This window comes from Phyllobates terribilis, unplaced genomic scaffold (genome assembly GCF_046119375.1).
Source record: "Phyllobates terribilis strain yellow unplaced genomic scaffold, ASM4611937v1 Scaffold_3__8_contigs__length_932513732, whole genome shotgun sequence".
NCBI classification, from domain to species: domain Eukaryota; kingdom Metazoa; phylum Chordata; class Amphibia; order Anura; family Dendrobatidae; genus Phyllobates; species Phyllobates terribilis.
Genome location: NW_027362763.1, coordinates 746,181,859 through 746,203,009, shown reverse-complemented (window position 1 = coordinate 746,203,009; position 21,151 = coordinate 746,181,859).

Here is a 21,151-nt window from a genome sequence, read left to right as displayed (position 1 = left end):
ACTGATAATGTAGACAGACTCACGTTCATAAAGATGAACAAATCATGGATCCGAAACAACTTTTCTACCCCTGTGTCTTCCTGGGGAGAGTAAAAGCTTGATGATTGGTTAAAATCACCTCACCAACCGTTTTAAGCTTTAAAATTACTAATCATGTTTATCTGTATCTTGTCTGGAAAATAATTTGGGCTTTGTAGCAGTGTGCAGTACTGATTCTATTAGGCCATCTATACTAAGCTCCACCAGATTTAAAATTACTAATCATGTTTATCTGTATCTTGGCTGGAAAATAATTTGGGCTTTGTAGCAGTGTGCAGTACTGATTCTATTAGGCCATTTATACTAAGCTGCACCAGATTTAAAATTACTAATCATGTTTATCTGTATCTTGGCTGGAAAATAATTTGGGCTTTGTAGCAGTGTGCAGCACTGATTCTATTAGGCCATCTATACTAAGCTCCACCAGATTTAAAATTACTAATCATGTTTATCTGTATCTTGGCTGGAAAATAATTTGGGCTTTGTAGCAGTGTGCAGTACTGATTCTATTAGGCCATTTATACTAAGCTCCACCAGATTTCAAATTAATAATAATTTTTAGCTGCATCTAGCCCGGAAAATAATTTTGGGGCTCCGAAATGCGCAAGACACATAAGTGCCTTCTTGATGCACTACCTGCAACATAACCCTCAGATTGTCAGAATTCGAAGTAATCCTGACTAGTGGGTTGCCACACTCTTAGATCCCACACACTCTTCGATCAACCTTTTCATTTTAATAAAGACCAAAAAAATGGTCATTTTTGAAATTATAAGCATTCGCAGGTTATTAGAAACTGAAATCAAACAGTTTTCAACTCAAAACTTTATTTTAGGTGATGTTACATTTGCACATAGGACCCCTTGTTCGAAAGGAGCTTCTGAACTCTCTCGTCCATTGAATTTGTCAGGTTTTGGATGGTTTCTGCTTCAATTGTTTTGCATGAGGACAGAATACCCTCCTATAGCTGTTGCTTAGATGTGAACTGCCTCCCGCCATCATAGACACTCCTTTTGATGATGCTCCAGAGGTTCTGAATGGGGTAGAAGTCAGGGGAGCATGGGGGTCACACCATAAGTTTGTCCCCTTTTATGCCCATATCAGCCAGAGATGCAGATGTGTTATGTGCAGCATGAGATGGTGCATTATCATGCATGAAAATGATCTTGCTGTGGAATACACGGTTCTTCTTCTTGAACCATGGCAGGAAGTGCTGTTTGAGAAACTCCACATACATTATGGAGTTCATCTTTACCCCTTCAGGGATCCTAAAGGGGCCGACAATCTCTCTCCCCATGATTCCAGCCCAAAACATTACTCTACCTCCTCCTTGTTGGCGCTGTAGCCGTGTTTGCGTGGGGTGTCCATCAACTAGCCATCCCCCACTCCATCCATCTGGACCATCGAGCGTTGCATGGCACTCATCCGTGAACAAAACAGTTTTGAAATCAGTCTTCATTTATTGTTTGGCCCACTGGAGCCGTTTCTGCTTGTGTGCAGTGGATAGACGAGGTCGACAGGATGGCGTACGCACAGCTGCAAACCTCTGAAGGACCCTGCATCTTGTTGTTCGGGGGACGTTGGAGGCACCAGCAGCTTCAAAAACTTGTCTGCTGCTATGACAAGGCTTTTTTGCCGCTGCTCTTTTAACCTGACGTAACTCCCTGTAGGAAAGAGTCCTCAATTTGCCCTTATCAGCACGCACACGTGTGTACTGTGAATCAGCTAAATACTTCTTGATTGCCAAGACACTTCATCCTGATCATCGCACAATGTTGATTGTAGTCATGCCTTGACCTAAACACTCCACAATTTGTTGCTTCTCAGCAGCCGACACATCCTTTTTCTTTCCCATTTTGGCAGAAAATGTAGGCTGCTTAATAATGTTGGACAGCCTTCTTAAGTAGTCTTGCCTTTCATTGGGCACACCTGCCAAACTAATTAGCACAGGTGTCTGCAATTGCTTACAGTGATATAAAGAGCCCTGACACACATCACCATCAATGAGTTTAACTGACAAACAAACAAATTCTTCCCTTACCACTCCTAAACATTTTTTGCATAATAATTTGGAACACAGTGTACATGTTCTTTTCCACAAAACAACAGTGGTTCACGTTGTGAATCTTACAGTTCTAACTTGCCAACCGTGGTCTGTATGGAGTTGTTCAATAAAGGGCCCAAAATTAAGATAACATAGACGGGAGAGGTCTCTATGAATAGGAATTCCTAAGTATTTGATACCCTGTGAGGGCCAGGCAAAGGGAAAGTTGGACTGGATGGAATCCTGGATGGATTTGGGGAGGGAGACATCGAGGGCCTCTGACTTCGCTGCATTGATTTTAAAATTTGACCATGTAACAAAGTGATCTATTTCAGCCATAACAGCAGGGATGGATATATGTGATTGAGTGATATATACTAGGACATCATCAGCAAATAGAGAGCACTTGTACTCGGTGCCTCCCACCTCAATCCACCTAATATTGTGGTTATGGCGAATTGATGAGAGGAGGTGCTCCGTCACTAGGATGTATAAGAGAGGGGACAGAGGACATCCCTGCCTTGTCCCATTGGTGATTATGAAAGGTGATGAAAATGTTCTGACGTGCCCCCTGGTCCTTGGGACACCCTGAGCTGGACCCTTTTTGGTGGATGCTGGTGGTTGTAGTCTCCGTGGCGGCGACCCGGTTCCGTGGCTCAGGGCGGTCAAATCAGTGGCGGAACTATTTATGTGGTTTTGATGTTTAAACGTCTGACTACGCCACCCGTGGATTGCGGTCAGAGTGAAACGCCGCTGCAGGGCAGACCGCTGAGGCTGGTGTTGTGGGTACAGCAGAGCGTAGCATAACTCCCCACGGGAGGAGTATAGCCTCAGGGCAGTGTATGCGGAGGATGGGGATGATGGTGCAGGGCAGCAGCAGTAACGACACGGAGTCAGTGATGCAGTCCAGGGCCTTTACTCACAGTTTTTATTATCCAGACCACTTCTGCAGGTAACGACTGCCCACGTCGTACTGTGCTCACCAGGTGAGCGGCTCAGACAACTCCCAGATAACTTTGGAGCGCTTCACAGGACCCCCTTTGTGTGTCCTTTGTCTGGCCTTTCTTACCAACCCTTCTGTCCGGCTGCCTCGGGCCTCCTCTTGGTAAACTTGGCGCCAGTTTCCCTGACCCTATGTGGTGCCTTCCTAGCGGGTGTAGCGAGGGGCTGCGCCACATAAAATGTCACAGCCTCCGGTTTCTAGCTGATGGTCGTTTCCCGCCTCAACTAGTTTCGGGGACCGGTCTACCCCTCTGGCCTGACCCCTCCACGCAGGTGGATTCGGGCGTGCAGTGGAGACTCGCCCGTCCGCACCCCTGGGATCCCTTCGTTCCTCGTTCCTGGAGCCTTCTCCGCTTCTCTTCCTTCCTTCTCCCTCTTCCAGGCCTGGACCTCTGTTACTAGGCCCGCCTCCGGAGCAGATCTCATGCAGAGTCGCTGATCCCTGTCACTTCTGCTCAGACTTTTCTGCACTGAACTAAGATGGTGCCCACCTTTTATACTCCCTTCTCAATGCACCCAGGAACTGCTTCCTCCCTGCTCCTGCACTACCGGTTTCCCCTTCCTCAGTGTTCCCTCCCCCCACTCCAGCCAGGGACAGGGACTGTCGTGCCCATCTCAGGGGCATATTGGTTGCCCTGCCCCACGGCAATGTGGTGTAATGCATGCAGGTGTCGGGTCCTGATCCACACTCCATCCTTACCTGAGAGTGAGATATCACACCTCTGGGTGAGGTGCAATACCTCTGTAGCAACCGAGCCCTCAGGGTGCTACAGTTCCATTTATCTTCAGCTTGGGTGACGTATTGCGATACAGGGCCGTGATTTTGGCTATAAAAGGGTCCCCTAGACCCCTACCCCAAGCTTTTTAAGAGAATAATATATGGCATGCCAGGAGACTCTACGGAATGCTTTCTCAGCATCCAACGAGAGTATCTAATTACAAATTTTTAACTGCATCTAGCCCAGGAAATACTTTGTGCCTAGTAGCAGTGTCTGCTAGTCAGCGGATTATCCCGGCTGTTAAGCAAGCTACACCACCAGTAGTTTGGACACTTAATTTTTTCAAAGGAAATGCTTCAGGACCACGGGATACTCAGTGAAGAGCATCAGGACGCACCCCAAGGCATAGGGGCTGGGACTGTCGGTAGGATGCCTTGCGGTGGACAGCCGAGCTCGATCCTTATAAAAGCTTTTTAACTGCAGCAGCTTTAGTGGACGCTACTGGAGCTGGAATTACGTGGCTGCTGGCATGAGACTTGCCCTCCAATAGATCCTTGTAAAAGGATTTAAAGTGTATTCATTCAAATTAGAGAGACAATTTAAATTAAAAAGCTTAGAGCTGCCTCCATCACAGGGGGGCTCGCTCGACCCACCAGCGGACAGGCACCAGTATTGGGAGAGGGGGGCTGGCCGTCAGGGTCCACTGCGGCTCTGGCACAAACCTGGCGACACGGAGGTGGCACGGGCAGGAACGGACTGGCCGTGTCGGCTTCTCACTTTTTGGATTTTAGAAGGGCATGACATGCCTATATCTGTGTCTCCCCCTCCTTTTACTCCCCCACCTCTTTTCTTTTTGCATGACTATATGTACTTGTCACTTTTCCATGTGTTAGTTATGTCTTCTTAGCAGTTTGTCAGCTTTTGGACACCCTTGAAGGTGTTTTCTATGTGTTTCTATGTGTTTTTGTTTGCCTGCCATTGGTTTTAACGGTGTTCGAAGGTGTTCGACGAACAGTTCGACGAACAGTTCGGCGAACACATGGGTGTTCGACGAACCGAACCGAACTCGAACACTACGGGGGTGGCTCAACACTATTGAGCAGTCACGTAGTCTACCAAACAAAATTCCTGAGAAGGAAAGTGTGGATGGCTTTGCTACTGGTACTGGGGCACTGCTAATACCATGACATTGTGCCATAGTTCACTGGAAATATTCCAGGCTGGTTGGAGCCAAGCTGATTCCCATAGAAAAGTACCATCAGCAACCTAAGGAGATGGTGGCTTCTATCATCATCACAAACTCTATCATCATCGCGACCTATGAACTCTCCTGGAGGAGAAGCCAGGGCCCACCGGAGGAGTCTCCAGTTCTTTAGTGGGCCCGTCCAACCCTTCTGAGAATCAGCCCTGGCTAAGAAAATCTCTGGGAAGGTTCCCGAACACTCTATGGCTGCTTTTTTGTTTTGGCCTGGCTCCAGTGAGATGTACTGTCCCTGGCCATATTCACTTTTCCACGTGTTTGTGGTTTGGCGGTCCTTCCCACTAAGTGCACTGGGGAGGACACGGGTAATGTTCTGGGACCCGTGTTTGTGAAAGGCAGGGATGACATGGAGACAAATATTATGGCAAATAATATGTCAGTTTAGTATTGTGGCCTGTTTTGGCTGGCTGCATAGTCGCGTTTGCATTTCAAGTAATAGAAAACTAAGGAAATAGATGGCCTCATCATCATCACAACCTGCAATGTTTGTACTATGAACTCTCCTGATGGAGAAGCCAGGATCCAACGGAGGATTCTCCGGTGGGCCAGTCCAACCCTGCCAAGAAGCATCCCTGGCTAAGAAAAGTGTGTGGGAAGGTTCCCGGACACTCCATGGCTGCTTTTTTACTGTGGACTGGCTCCAGCAATCCATAAGATTGCAATCTATAGGATCCCTTCACTGGATCCCAATTGCCCAGCGTATCCAGTTCAAACTACTAACACTGACGTACAAAGCCATCCATAACCTTTCTTCTCCGTACATCTCTGTACTTTTCGTCCAATATATTCCCTTACGTAATCTCCGGTCCTCCCAAGACCTCCTTCTATCCACACTTATTTGTTCCTCACCCAATCATCTCCAATACTTCTACCAAATATCCCCCATCCTCCTGAATTCTGTGCCTCAACATGTCCGCTTAGCCACCATTTGGATCCTTCTGACACAACCTGAAAACCCATCTCTTCAAGACAGCCTACAGCCTGCCATTGCATTGCTGCCACCTCACCTCAACACCACCGGAGCTAATGCAACTCCACAACCTACTGTCTCCTTCCCCACCATGCTGTAGAATGTAAGTCCGCAAGTGCAGGGTCTATAAGACTTAAGATGCAATTTGGCACCTTGGCAGAGCCTAGTTATTTTCTGATATCTAACAATAACAAACAGGTCATGCTGGAGAAACTTGCACCTACTGCCACTCATTTTCTTCAGTTCCTTTGTGAGAAACTAATGTTTGCTCAGCCAGTCAACCAAATAAAATTCCTGAGGTAAGGAAATTGTGGATGGCTTTGCTTCTGGTACTGGGTGCTAATACCAAACCGTGGGGTGTCATTCATTGGATAATGCCTGGCTGGTTGGAGACAAGCTCATTCCCACAGAAAAGTACCAGCAAGCTAAGGAGATGGTGGCCTCTATCATCATGAAGGAGTTTGCTCGTTGCCTAGTAGTCTGGCTTTTTTACTAAAGATACTGCTCATTTTTATAGTTTTAAGTGAGTACGCAGAGACTGTGGTTTCTGCAGCAGGCCGAGATAGTGGCGGAGAAATTGCTGTACCATCAGGGTGAGGATGCGAGCCATGCAAAGCACATGTTTGAGGTTACCCAGGCGTAGGGCCGCCACCGGGTTTGCACTGATATCGCACAAGGCCTTCCCTTGCTCCAGGTTCAGTGGAGACAGCCATTGCTCAAACTTGACCTGGAGAGCTGTCCACAACTCTTCAGCTGTATGACTGCGATCCACAAGGCATATTAATTTGAAGACTGACTGATTGCGGTGAGCCCTGGCTGCACAGTACGGAGGTGGGGGGGATTTTCTCTGCACTGTTGGAATGTATTTCTCAGTAAGGCAGAGGTTGAGGGTGCAGGTGGAGGCCCTAGAGGAGGTGGAGGATGCAGAAGCACTGGAGGAAGTATTAGATACAGTGGTTTGTCCCTCAAGCCTTGGGGATTCCAGCACTTGGTGTCTAGTGGTTTAGTTCTCCATCCCCTGGAGTGTAGTAGTTTAATTCTCCAACCCTAGCTGTTTAGTAGGTTAGTTTTCCAACCCCTGTTGTCTTATTAGCTTAGTTCTCCAACCCCTGTTTGCCATTAGCTTAGTTCTCCATTTTCTGGTGTGTATTTGTTTCATTCTTCAACCTTAGCTGTTTTGTAGTTTAGTTCTCCAACCCCTGTTGTATATTAGTTCAGTTCTCCATGTTCTGGTGTGTATTTATTTCTTTCTCCAACCTAACCATGCCCACCACCATGGGTTAACGTCTAGTGATGAGAATTTGGATTCTTCTCGTCCGGCCCGGATCAACTGAAAAAAATTTTGAGCATCGCTACACATGCTTTCCCCCTCTTGAGTCTGTGAAGCTTTGGATCAAACCTCTGAGTCTACCGAATAGAATGTGGGAACAGCTTTGCAGAATCGTCCATCTCTGCTTCCCCATAGTCAGTTGGCCACTTGGAGAGTTATGACGTGGGTGAAAACAAGGGTAATTGGGGTGGAACCTCTGAGGACTGTACTGTGTGTGATGTTAAGGTTGAGGAAGAGGAGCAGAGGCCACTTAATGCAGCGTTTGTCATCTACTGGAGCACATGTCCTTACTGCCCCTCATCTACAAGGTGTACCACTGTGCGACTGCCAAAGAAAGGGAGTGGAGTTCAGTAACAGAAGTTTTCAAAATGCTGCACAATTGCTCACTGCAGCAAAACAAACCTACTTCTCATCTCTCATATGATACGTGTCTCACAATCATAAACAGCTATTCAGTACTTTCAAGTCCCTCCTCTGTCCACCAGCTCCCCCTCCCTCTCCTCTCCTCTCATCTCAGCTGAAGACTTAGCCTCATTCTTCAAGCAGAAGATTGACAACATAGGGCAAAGCTTTTGCTTAAAGTCCCAACATCCCCTTCTCATAACGACTCAACTCTCCTCCTCCAAAACCAGCTTCTCCGCCATCAGGGAAGATCATCTTTACTCTCCAAATCACATCTCACCACCTGTGAACTTGACCTAATACCATCCCACCTCATTCCAAACCGTACCACAGTCTTTATCCCAAGCCTAACCCTCCTCTTCTACCTGTCACTAACAACTGGCATCTTCCCATCATGATTCAAACATACCTTGATCACTCCCGTCCTCCAAAAGCCCTCCCTTGACCCATACTATGTTTAGCTATCGCCCCATCTCACTTCTCCCCTTTGCCTCCAAACTACTGGATCAACACGTCTATTTTGAACTGTCCTCCCATCTCTCCTCCTGCTCCCTCTTTGTCCGCTTACAATCAGGATTCCGACCTCGCCATTCCACTGAAACTGCCCTGACTAAAGTCACCAACGACCTATCAACTGCCTAATCCAAGCCAGACTACTCTGTCTTCCTCCTCCTAGACCTGTCATCTGCCTTCGACACAGTAGACCATACCTTCTTACTACAGACTCTCATCACTCGGTATCACAGACTTGGCCCTGTCTTTGCTCTTTTCATACATAACTGACAGGACATTCAGTGTCTCCCACTCACACACCACCTCCTCATCTCACCCCCATTGTGTCGGTGTTCCCCAAGGTTCAGGACCCAGGCTCTTCTCCATCTACACCTTCGGCCTGGGACAGCTCATGGTCTCACGGCTTTCAGTATCACCTCTATGCTGATGACACACAGATCTACCTCTCTGGACCTGATATCATCTCCTTACTAACCAGAATCCCACAATGTGTGTACTGTATTACATCTTTCTTCTCTGTTAGATTTGTAAAAATTAACATGGATAAAACAGAATGCATCATCTTTCCACCATCTCATTCACCTGTTGACGCCAACTCCAAAGTATCTCGGGGATCTGCACATTCCTCAACCATGAATGTAGAAAAACACCAGTGCACGCCCTCATCATCTCCCACTTCAACTACTACAAGCTCCTGCTCTGTGGTCTCCCTTCTACCACTCTTGCACACCTCCAATCTATCCTAAAGTGTGCTGGCCGATTAATCCACCTGTCACCCAGCTATTCCCAGGCTTCTCCCTTGTGTCAATCCCTGTGCTGGCTCCCTGTTGCCCAGAGGCTCCAGTTGCAAAGCCTAACTTTGGACTACCAAACCTGTCTCCTCCATACATATGTGACCTAGTCTCCCTGTACACGCAACCTCCCATCCTTCCAGAATCTTCTTCTCTACTTCCCTCTTATCTCTTCTTGTCACAATCGCATACAAGATTTGTCCCGTGCATCTCCACTACTGTGTATTGCTGTAACCCAACTCATCATACTCTCGGCTACCGTGCACACCTTGAAAAGGAAGCTGAAGACCCACTTCTTGTGACAAGTGTACAATCTGCGGTAAGCCTTGCTCCAGCATACCACTGCACGACTAGCTGTACCCTGACCTTCTGTATCCTCACCCATCCCTTGTAGATTATTCGATTGCTCTCACGGGCAGGGTCCTCTCTCCTCTTGTACAAGTCGATGAGTCACCAACAGTGATTCCCTTTCACATGTAAAGCGCCACGGAATAAATGTCGCTGTAATAATAATTATAGTAATTGTACTCTGGGTCAATTTATGGCACGTTCCAGGTATCTAACCCTAATTTGATGTGTTTAGGCAGCTTTTGGGGCCATTTTAGGTATTGTGTATGCATTTTTTTGGCCCTCTATTGAATCCTATGGCGTTCGGTAACGTTCGACGAACATTCGACGAATAAATCAGCGAATATTGCAAATTCGGCAATCGTAATCCGAATTGAATATTGAAACATTCGCTCATCTCTAGTGATGTGTCCTATGACTTCACTTAATACCCACATCCACCTCTGATGCGTCAGGTGTGGGCGGTGACTAGTAACGTCAGTCGTTGACTCCATGGCTTCCGGTGCGTGGATCAGTTAGTGTTAGTGCCGCTCTGAACCATTCTGCATTCCCATTGGTGAGACATTATATAAAAGCATACTCTTTCCTTCCTATATTTACTCCCCCTGCAGGAACCAAAATGCTCATTGGAGTTTGTCTATGTTGAATCAGTTCTTCTCCCATTTACCATTCCACATTACTATCTATGCTATCATTGTGCCATTCTTTGGCTGACTGTATTTACTAAACTTTGTTCAGATGTCTGGCTATTCAGCTAGTTAGACTATACATCGTCGTTTGGCCACTTGGTTTAAAGATTCATTCATTTATGCACATTGTGATTGGCGTTGGTGTTTTATTCATTCCTATGTAGGTTTTCTTCTATTTATTATATTTCACTAGCTATTGAACCCGTTCTACGCCCGGGTGGCGAGCATTTTTATTGGTATATGGTCTCCCATTCTGGTATCTGCTGCCCCCCTCCTGCTATGTGCTGCCCCCATCCTGTGCCCAGATCTTGGTATTTGTGCTGCCCCCATCCTGGTATTTGTGCTGCCCCCATCCTAGTATTTGTGCTCCTCAATCCTGTTCCACCATCCTGTTATGTGCTGCCCCCATCCTATCCTGGTATGTGTTGCACCCCTCATCCCTATCCTGGTGTGCATGGCACCCCTCATCCCTATCCTGGTGTGCATGGCACCCCTCATCCCTATCCTGGTATGCATGGCATCCCTCATCCTCATCCCGGTATGCATGGCACCCTTCACCCCCAATCCAGGTATGCATGGCACCCCTCACCCCCAAACCTGGTATGCATGGCACCCCTCACCCCCAATCCTGGTATGCATGGCACCCCTCACCCCCAATCCTGGTATGCATGGCACCCCTCACCCCCAATCCTGGTATGCATGGCACCCCTCATCCCCATCCTAGTATGCATGGCACCCTTCACCCCCAATCCTGGTATGTATGGCACCCCTCACCCCCAATCCTGGTATGCATGGCACCCCTCATCTCCAATCCTGGTAGGCATGGCACCCCATCTCTCATCCTGGTATGCATGGCCCCCTTATCCAAAATTTGGTACACATGGCACCCCTCATCCCTCATCCTGGTATGCATGGCCTCCTCATCCCCCAAACCAGGTATGCATGGCACCCGATCCCTCATCCTGGTATGCATGGCTTCCTCATCCCCAATCCTGGTATGCATAGCACTCCTCATCCCCCAATCCTGGTATGCATGGCACCCCATCTCTCATCCTGGTATGTATGGCACCCCTCATTCCTATCCTGGTATGTATGGTACCCCTCATCCTGGTATGAATGGCACCCCTCACCCCCAATTCTGGTATGCATGGCACCCCTCACCCCCAATCCTGGTATGCATGGCACCCCTCACTCCCAATCCTGGTATGTATGGCACCCCTCATCCCCAATCCTGGCTTGCATGGTGCCCCTCATCCTGGTATGCAAGGCTCCCTCATACCCAATCCTGGTATGCATGGCCCCCTCAGCCTTATACTGGTATGCATGGGCCCCTCATCCCCATCCTGGTATGCATGGCACTCCTCATCTCTATCCTGGTATGTATGGTAACTTACCGCTCATCCCTATCCTGGTATGTATGGTACCCCTCATCCTGGTATACATTGTACCCCTCATCCCTATCCTGGTATGCATGGCTCCTCTCTTCAAAAACCTGGTATGCATGGCCCCCCCACATCCCTATGCTGGTATGCATGGTACCCCTCATCCCTATCCTGGTATGCATGGCACCCCTCATCCCCAATCCAGATATGCATGGCACCCCTCATCCCCCAATCCTGGTATGCATGGCACCCCTCATCCCCCAATCCTGGTATGTATGGTACCCCTCACCCCCATTCCTGGTATGCATGACACCCCTCATCCTCCTATCCTGGTATGCATGGGACCCCTCATCCCCAATCCTGGTATGCATGGCACCCCATCTCTCATCCTGGTATACATGGCCCCCTCATCCTAAATTTGGTATACATGACACCCCTCATCCCTCATCCTGGTATGCATGGCTTCCTCATCCCCCAATCCTGGTATGCATAGCAATCCTCATCCCCCAATCCTGGTATGCATGGCACCCCATCCCTGATCCTGGTATGCATGGTACCCCTCATTCCTATCCTGGTATGTATGGTACCCCTCATCCTGGTATGCATGGCACCTCATTCCTCATCCTGGTATGCATGGCACCCCATCCCTCATCCTGGTATGCATGGTACCCCGCATCCCTATTTTGATATGTATGGTACCCCTCATCCTGGTATGCATGGCACCCCATCCCTCATCCTGGTATGCATGGCACCCCATCCCTCATCCTGGTATGCATGGTACCTCATCCCTCATACTGGTATGCATGGCACCCCATCCCTCATTCTGGAATGTATGGTACCCCTCATCCTGGTATACATTGCACCCCTCATCCCTCATCCTGGTATGCATGGCACCCCATCCCTCATCCTGGTATGCATGGTACCCCACATCCCTATTCTGGTATATATATGGTATCCCTCACCCTGGTATGCATGGCACCACATCCCTCATCCTGGTATGCATGGCACCCCATCCCTCATCCTGGTATGCATGGCACCCCATCCATCCCTCATCCTGGTATGCATGGCACACCATCCCTCATTCTGGTATGTATGGTACCCTTCATCCTGGTATACATTGCACCCCTCATCCCTATTCTGATATGTATGGCACCCCTCACCCCCCTATCCTGCTATGTATGGCACCCCTCATCCCTTTCACGCTGCACACATACAAAAAAAATAAACACTTATACTCAACTTTCCTCCCTCTGCTCCAGCGCTGTGCCCCGTTCTGCCACAGGCCAAGGGAGGAGTGCGACGCCAGAGTATGCGCGTGCCCATACCACGCTGTCCGGCGCTATTTTGCTGAAGACACAAATGTGTCTTCAGTAAAATGGCGCCGTATAGCGGTATGCGCATGCGCCGATCCTGACGCCTCACGCCTGACCAGGTTTCAGGAGAGAAGAGAGGCTCCGCGGCAACTCTCTTCCCGGTCAGGTAAGTATGTAAGTATGGTGCCAGAGATCGTGGTATGCGTTCAGTGCCTACGCATACTGCGATCTCCAGCGCCATACACTCTTTTTACCTGTAACTGCTCCATGCGTTCTTCTGTCTGGAGCCAGACTGCGCAGGCGGGTCGCACTTGCGCAGTCTATAAAGGCTTCAGACAGAGGGATGCATCTCTGGTTATATTATAGAAAATTACTTGCACTACTATTGGAGCCTTTTTGGCTTTAGTCACATATTTAGATGCATTTCCACTTAGCCTTTTAGTTATATGGTAAAGATACCCAGTGATGTACACCATGATTGGCCACTTGGCCTTTTCAATATGGATTCATACACTTGGACCATATTGGATTCAGACAAAGGTCACTCCCTGGTTCATCTATTAAGCGAGTATAGGTGTTGTGTTCTAAATACAACACTGGAAGGTGAGTACTATAAAATGACCATTATTTCATCAAAATGGATGCTTACCACGTGAAGTGATTTCCCCATCTTTTTAATTTAGGTCTGGATTGGTCTCATGATAGACATTTGTGGATATCACTGGAATAATGCTTTAATGTTTGACTCGTGAGGGTTGACCACTGTAAGGCCATATGATTGGCTCATGAGAGTTAAAGGTAAACCTTTTAGACAGCACTAAACATCTGAGCACAACTGAAAGGAGACAGACTTGCTTTGCAGTTTGTAAACACAACAGCCAGTTCACTTTAGCCCCTTTTCTTTGGGGATCACGGAAGTTGGACACAACCAATTGGATGTTGGTGATATGATGTTATAGAAAACCATTCAGGTCTATCGAGTTAGAACCCTGTAAACTTTTATTTTCTAAAAAAGATAAATGGGCCATAACATCAGAAAACTGGCAGAAAGCACTCTGAACATTTGCAATTAAATAGATGTAATTCATGAATTTTGTGCCAATCCCAAAAATGTCTTTTTTTCCTGCCACTTCCACCAACCATTTATGCAGGGCTTTTCATGTAAAAAGTCACACGTCTCAAAAATGTGACTTCTTAACTTGCATACATAACATCGCTCCAGGTGGGGAATGGAGTAGAGTTGGCCAAAAATGTGAAACTTTTTTTTTCAAAAGTCGCTTTTCATGAATCAGTATTAAACATCTGGAAAAAGCACATTGATGTAATAAAAGGAAAACTGCCGTAACTAAACCACAAAAGACAGCTTGAAAACAGGCGCAAATCGTTTGATGAATTTGTTGCAAATCTCAAGGCCACCAATTGAGAAGTATTTACTCCAAAAAATGGCAGAAATGCAATGAACAATCTGGCCCTTGGTCTGCACCCATCAGATGTCTTCACATTTCGGTCACTCTCCTCTCATTGCATGCAATCTCACACAGTACTTTAAATTGGAAAATTCTATTCTGTCATTTAAACTGGTCTGTTAGTGATATAGAATTGCTGACAAAAATGTACTGAGCCAAAAAGCATGGCATGCACCTCTTAATGAATTAGGCACATAATACTCCACCACACCAGTCTTAATGAATCAGCCCCATCTAGTATGTATGTCAGGAGGTTTTCCTGCAGGCACATTAAACATACTATAGAACACAAATGTCATGCGAATACAGGCCTAGTGAATACAATGCACATAGTACGCTGTGACAATCATTATGAAACTATGAAGTTTTCTACACAGAACAATCTAAATTTATCTATTCACAGCAGTTTTATGGCCTAACCACAATGAATAATACGGCATTGATGCCTTTTACAATTAGGCACTGTTTGGATATCCTTTTTACCTGTATGTGTTCTAACCATGTTTTTTAACAGAACATGTCAGTGTCTTTTGCATACCAAGTGTCTGAAAAAAATGCGGGACATATTTGATAGTTTTTGATCCAAGTTACAGATCAAACTTGCCCATTGAAATCAAATCAATGGATCTATGAAAAAAATGGACAGCATTCAATTGACACACAGATGGCGTCCATCTGCTGTCTCTATGATGCCATCCATGTGTCAATTGAATGCTGTCCATTTTTTACTGTTTGGTGAGTTTTTTAAGCAAGAAAACTGGATACAACACCGATCATAAAAATGGACACGTGGCCTAAAAATGCATACAAATTGGATCCAGCACACGTCACAAAATTTAAAGGGAATCTGTCAGCGGAATTTCACCCCCAAACCATTTATATGTGCATGTAGCTCTTTCCATGACAAGTCCAGCAACACCTTTACGTGGAAAATTCGTTCCTCTGTTTCTAAGAAATCAGTGTTTTAAGTGATGTGCAAATGAGGCTAAAGAACTATTTGTAGATCTGAAGCATCTATCACTCTAATCCCAGCCCAGTGCCACCTCTTCCTGCTTCACTGATGACTCCTTTCCCTGAAGTCACTGTTAGTCAAGCAGGAGGAGGCAGCGCTGGGTGGGGAATAAAGCTAGAGTGACAGAAGCTTCAGATCTACCAGAAGCTTCTACCAGAAGCTTCAGCCTCATTTGCAAATCAATTCAAACGCTGATTTCTCAGTAATGGAGGAGCGAACTGGCCATGTAAAGGTATTGCTGGACTTGTCTTTGTATTAGCTACATGCACATATAAATAGTTTGGGGGGGGGAATGAAATCTGACATATTCCCTTAAAATAGGTTCTGCTCAGTTAAGTTCTACTTTCTGTCTTTCTATATGACAAATCAATATCATATTCCACAATGATCCTTTTATATTTCCTTTGACATATACTGAATCTATCAGGATTCTGATTTTTATTGGACAGAACTGAGCAGCAGATTACGGCATTCTGAATATAAAAAAAGGATATTGAAAAACCAACAGAAAACCACACTAATCACAATAAAGAACTAATTCTAGATTGTGAGCCCTCGCGGGCAGGGTCCTCTCTCCTCCTGTATCAGTTGGTGACTTGTTTTTGTTCAAACTATTGTACTTGCTGTCTGCTACTTATACCCCTTTTTCACATGTAAAGCGCTATTGAATTAATGGTTTATAATAATAAATAATAATAATAGTACATATGTGATACTGTGTTTGACGTGTAAATTAAAATATAAAATTTTCAATAAAAGTTCCTTATTTCCATTCTTTGGCTTACCAGTTCTAGCTAAGTTAAATGTAAAGTTTGTTGAAAATGTCATAACACAGAATGGATGAAGCTCTGTATTCTCATTACAGATTTAAAGGTCTGCCATGTTTTTCATGCGTTGTCACTTCTGACTTGAATGAATAATGCTCATAGCAGAGTGCTAGATAATGTTGTACGGATAGGCTGAGCAGCTGTGTGGAAATTACTGCTTAGACCCAGATCAATGTCACACATGAGCTGCCGTCTTTAGGCAACTATTACTTTGTGCTTTCTTCTGTGTGGTTCATTGGACTTCTCAACGTCATCTCATTTAGCGCCAATGAATAAGATAAAGCTGTTAACTTGTATTTTCTATCAGCCTCTGCCTCATTTACAGGGAGGATTTGATTACTAGTAATAAGATCACTAATAGAATGACAAGTTTAGCTTTTTATTTTATTAGTTGTGAAAGAATAGTTTTGATAACACTAAGAAACATATTATATTTTATTTTTTTACTGTATCACAGCATACATTTTCTAAGAAACAAAAAAAAAGGCAAACAAAAAAAAAAGAAATAGAAAAATAAAGTAAGGCCCTCACACCTTCAGTATTAATTTAATATAAAGGTGCACAAATACGCTATGTGGCCAATATACAAACATATACATACACGGTGTGACAGCACACTGTGAGTAATGAATACATGAACTCCACTATTGCTGTAAACTTTAAAAACATAAGGTATTTAGCGTTTTTTGATCAAAGATCGCAAAAGTTATCCAGCCATTGTCAACTCATCGATGCATAGAATATATTTTCATGACTACCGTGACTTCATAAGGCAGTCTACCATACACTTTAAACACTGTCAACATCCGTTCCCGTCTGATTAAATGAAATTAGCCTATATTTTTGCTTTACTCTCTGCACATGCATTAACTTGTTCTGCACCCCTGAGAAAAACAAACCTGTCCAATGATGTATTTTTTCTCTGCCTTCCTTTCGTACTCATACACCTAAGATAAGGTGATGGCCCCATGGAATATTCCTCAACTCACCTTATGATAGCATCTCAGTACATTCCCACCTAACACACACTGTATGATATCCCTGTAGTCCCCTGTACTTACCTAACTCTGGATCCTGGAGCATCTACCAGCGCAGTCAGCATTCCAGCACAGGCTGAATCATGAGGTGCCATTATCGTGCCACTTGCACCAGGACTCTGACATTCTATTGGCTGTAGGCTCAAAGAGACCAATGATGTACAGAATGATGAGTGGTAAAGTAGTTAGACCATTTCTCCCTGCTCTACTGCAGAGTTTTACTCAATCAGTATGCTGTGCATGAAGAATACAGTTGAGTGGCGCTCGCTCCATATAGGCCCCTCTGTGTGAGTGGGCCTAGTGCAATGGATCAGGAGCACACCTTTATTTTGCCAAAGTCAAATTATTGCAGTAAACTGACTTTTTCAAGGCATTAGAAAGTAGAAAGTTAACTGCAGCACTCTATCAAGACTTCCAGGAACCAGGTCATCATACCCACACGGATGCAGAGTCCCGGTCTCCAAGGAGCTCACTTGGATAAATTAATCATCAGTAGAATGGAAGGACAGCATCCAAACTTGAATGAATTAAAAAAAATCTTCTTTTTATTCTGCCAAATACAGTGCAACGTTTCGACAATCCCAGTCTATGAATCTTTTTCAAGACATTCATGACATCTGGATTGAGGTGTAATCTAATCTTATAGCTGCCTAAGCTAAAACAAAAAGGAGTGCAGATAAATAAAGGCGACCTACTTCCAACATCTATGCTGGTGATATAGTTTGTCTTTCCATCACAAATATTCTTTTCCAGACTGCCTACAAAATGCGTGCTCTCAGAATAATTGGTGTACTAAAAACAACCTCGAAAATGAACCCATATGAACTTGCCTCAAATATTTCCTTAGTTTGTCATTGGGTCTCAATAAATTCTCCATTACAACCAAGTCTACTCATGCCTTCATTATTGATCCTGACATGGAGTATGAAATTATCCAAATTTTGACTGCAAGAATGTTTGTGGGAATGTTCTATATTTGATTGACTGGAACGAATATGGTATGAAAGAGCAATGCAAGGTCCTTAAAAGGACAATAATGCTCAGACTTTGCACTAAAAATTTCATACCAAGCATCATCTACCTTCTTTCAAGGACTCTTCTGGAAAGGCCCTAAAAGAAGGGTTACTGTTATTCTCCTGACTTGGCCAGAAACAGACTCTGCATCTTCTTCCCTTATGGCTGGTTCCTTCTGCTGCCATGTGCATTGTGTAACCATGGTGTGGGGCAGTCAGCTATTTAAATCTCTGAAGCTCTGACTCCCACTGCCAGTCAATAGCTTTGCTGTCTTGGTATATAATGCTGTGCTCCTGTTTGTTTGTCCTGCTTATTCAAGTTCTTTAACCTTGGCTTGACTTTTGACTACCCGTTAGCTTTATGATTTTGTCTCTGATTTGACCTCTTGGCTTTGTCCCTGCTTGGCGACCCTTTCTGCCTCTGGTTTGCTCCTCCAGATGGTAGCCCTTCTGTGGAAGCAATCCAGTGGACCCCATTGTCAGACCAGATCCCTGTATAGGGGTTTAAGGGTGAAGGTCAGAGTTCCTCTGGAATCTGTTAGATGTAGGGCTTGTGCCAAGTTTGTCAGAGTTAGTCTTTTGGAGCTTGTGGCCTCTGACAGACATGACCCTGGTTCTGTGATGCATTCCTGTGCAGGTAAATATTCTGACAAGGTAGTGGCTTTTTGAGGAGCATAACTTATAAAAAAGGATTGCTGTCTCATTTGTGCAGGTTTACCTGAGAGCTAACCCTCTTGTAGCACAGTCCTCCTTCTTGGCACACCACTGTCTTTCCAACCCACACCTCTTTTCATGGCCTATTTGCTGTCTGTGTTCTACTGAAAATAAACCAAGCAGGACGGACCTCCATAACCATCTAACATTCTTTAGTTGAAGTCCTGGTGACCAGTTTTATCACTGGCTGCTGTTTAGGCTCCTTCTGGTGGCAAAATTTCAAAAGAGGATGAGCAGCCACTGATTTGAGGTAAAGAGGGAGGCACATGATCCATGCATTGATTTTAATGAAAATCCTTATAAAAAATAACAGGCAGTCTGCTCTTCTAGAATTACATGAGTTCGCCATCTGTTCAGAAATTCCAGTAGTCCATAAAAATAGGGCACTTTTTCCCCTATCTTTAAAAAAAATTTGATCCATCCATGATTTTTTAAGCTGGAGAAACTTGTACAGAATATTGTGGGCTAAAGACTTATATCCCTTAAAATCATAATGATTTTTAATGGTTTTCCAATGTCAAAACATGTTGACTTTATGTAATTTTTGAAAAAAGCTGCCCAGAAAAAAATGAATAATCAAGTTGGTAAACGTTAAGCTGCAGCCAATCACCAACTGAATAGTGTGTGTCATAGAGTCATTTTCTGAAGGGACATAAAAACTTAGTGACTCCTGGTGAGTTGACATGCTTGTGTATACAAGCCCACCCTATGTCTATATAGTACCTATACACATCCAGTAGGGTCTAATAGGTCATTTGTAGAGATGAGCGAATCTTTTAAATTGACATTCGACAACTTATGTCAAATTTTCACCAAATTCGATTTGGAGTGAATACATTTTGCTCGAATCTCAATAGTGGAAAGCCTTCTCCAAAACCATGAGCTTCTCCACCATTACGGAAAATCAATTTTCCTCTTTACTCTCCAAATCACACCTGATAGATGGAAAACTACTCGGAGATTGCAAACTGTACTCCACTGGAAACTGGTGATCTCAGATGACCCAGGTACTGACAACCACTTTTACAATTTATGATAATGCATAAGATGTCCTATCTGCGGCAGGGCATTATGTGATGCTAGAGTGGCGAAATGGTGCTAGGCAATTTTTTTTTTTTTCCAAACCGCAAATCAAATATCAAAATGTTCGAATTCACGCGAAGCCGCAAATTTCAGGAAATTCAACTCTGCTGATTGATCCACTAATCTCTATTTGTTTGTGAATTTGCAATGTAAAATAGACCTCAGTAGCAATTCATTGATTTTGGGGCCCTGTTTCTTTAGGGGTACTGTTTTTTTCTGGTACTCTGATAAGCCAGTGTGGCACAGTCTACAAGTGCTTTATTTAAAAAAAAAATCACAATCAAGAGATTAATTCAGTGAATTTTTAATTTCCGTGATTTATTTTTCTTTTATATTTTACCTTTAATTTTATTTTATTACAACTCCAGAAGAGTTTTTCTTTTCACACATTTAATTGCATGCCTTCTGGTGCTTCGGTTTGGAAGTTTCTTTTCTGTTTCACTAAACACAATGAATAAAGTAGATGCATATGCTTGTGTGGGAATTGATGAAACTTTTGATGCAAATATAATTGGGTTACAAAGGTCTGCTTTAGTTCTGTCTTGCTAGTTATACACAAGAGGTTAGCTCATAGCCCAAAACAATTTCAAAACCTCTGTTCTGGGAAAAAGAAGTGAATGATCATAAAGTTACACTAGAGATAAGATTTAATTAGCATTTACCCCTTCATGTCACCTCTAGGCCTGCAAAACTTAAAAGTGGTTTCTTTAAAGTGATTTCTCATACTACAAATACGAAAAACAAACATACTGTAGTAATTTTTTAAAATTATATCTCTTGTATGTAAAAGATATTTTCTGGATCAAAATAAAAAGGCACCCCTTTCATAATGTGACTACTCTACTCGTTCAGTAGCCACATTGGTCAATTGCTCACTAACATCACTCTTGCAGTGAGAGATTGGATGGATCAGTCACAGCTCTAGCTAATTAAACACAAACCAGTAGAGGAACATGGACAAGCAGCAACGAAGCAACGTGAGGGCAAAGTATTAATTAAAAGTTATTTTTTAATTAAAGGAAGTTCTAAGTAAAACAAAATGGTAGCAGAATATTTTAGTCTTCCTGCCCATAGCAATGACTTATGCAGGCATGTGACTTTTGTAGCATATCACTAATGTTTTTTTCATTTTATCGTATATTCTACTGTCAATTTTTATTCACTTGGACAAGCCATTTATAATACCTCTTGTGCAT